The following is a 1,500-nucleotide window of genomic DNA, read 5'->3' as shown; positions in this document are numbered from 1 at the left end:
ATGACAGCCCCCTGGCAGGGGCTCAGGCCTTGCCCCCTCCAAATACCATTCTTGACACAAACAGCCTAGAACTGTCACTTGCCTCCAGCTCACTGCCTGGGACTTCATCAATTAGGGATTCATCTGGGAGCTCTTTAAAAGACGCAAATGTCCCTGGGAGAACTACTGTGTCACACGTCAAGTTGCATTAGTATTAGGGACGCTGAGCTGAGAAGGGCAGCCGCAGGCCCCGGAGTGTGGATGGGAGAGCAGAGTAGAAAGCTCGGAGAGTGGCTGCCATGATGGGTGGGTGGCTGGGCGCTGGGAACTCTGCCGGCGCCCCCTGCAGTGCGGAGGCTCTGCAGAGGTGAGTCCAGGTCCAGCAAGGGAAATGGGAAAATGCCAAAGCAGCCTTCTCATGGTCATTATTCCCTGCTCCCCTCCCTCCTCTCCCTCTCCTGCAGGGTTTCTTACTCCTACACGTCTTCCCTCCTTCTCCCCCAATGCCTTCTTTTCTCTTCTCCACCCTGTTTCCCCCATTCCTTTTCTCTGACCCTAAAATGGAAAATTGTCTCATTAGTTCTATTTTTTTTTATTTTACTATATTAAAGATCTTAAAAACTAGTCTTGAAATCTAGCCATGGTCACAGCAATACTTTATCACGAGACACGTTGTCCTGTATCTGGCTCGTGGCAGGGGGCCTTGTCCTGTATCTGGCTCGTGGCAGGTGCCCGACAAATCCTGTTAAGTAAATGAAGGAATGAATGAAAGTCTGTCCCTTTGAGTTCCAAATACTGGGTTTTGGGGTGGTTTTTGGAACTGCTCCTTACGTGAGTGACCACTGGCTTTCCTAATGGCACAAATCGTTGACACCAGTTGCCCTCACAAAATTTGAAGTTGAATCCAGGGTGGGACTTAAGTTCTAGACTTTAGCCGCCTTGTTTGATTTCTTTCTTTCTTTTCTTTTTTTTTTTTTTTTGAGTCTGTAGCTTTTCCTTCTGGCAAGTTCAGTGGGCAGGGACTGATGGGGCCCTAGCGCCCTCTGCTGGTGTGTGTCCACTGAGGACTTCTGCCTGCTTGCGTTTACATACACCCTTGTTATTAATGGGCTTAGAGAAGGCTGGGAGGTGGGGAATTCGGGCCTTATTCCAGGCCGCGTGGATGTCGAGTCTGAAGGTGGCTCCTGGTGATAAAAATGAGCGTTCCCAGGTATCAGTAAACCAACTGGGAGTAGGATTTGTTTTTGTTTTGACAAGCTTCTTGGCCAAACTCCTAGAGTGTTTTAGTTAGAAAGGCTTCTCCTCAGGGCTCGGCACAGTGTCTCTGATGACCAGTGGGTGCTCCCATGCTTTTGAGAGGGACAGCCTGTTGTTCCCTAAGGTCATTGAGTGACTCTCCTCCAAGAGAGCGACAACCCTGTCCACAACGAGGCTGCCTCCAGCACTGAGGCAGGGGCTGAGCTGGGAATCTAACTGTGGTAGCATCACTAGCCAACACAAAATTCTGGCCCACCCTAGAAG

Source organism: Tupaia chinensis, unplaced genomic scaffold (genome assembly GCF_000334495.1).
Source record: "Tupaia chinensis unplaced genomic scaffold, TupChi_1.0 Scaffold000074_1, whole genome shotgun sequence".
Classification (NCBI taxonomy): Eukaryota; Metazoa; Chordata; class Mammalia; order Scandentia; family Tupaiidae; genus Tupaia; species Tupaia belangeri.
Note: the sequence above shows the minus strand (reverse complement) of the source record.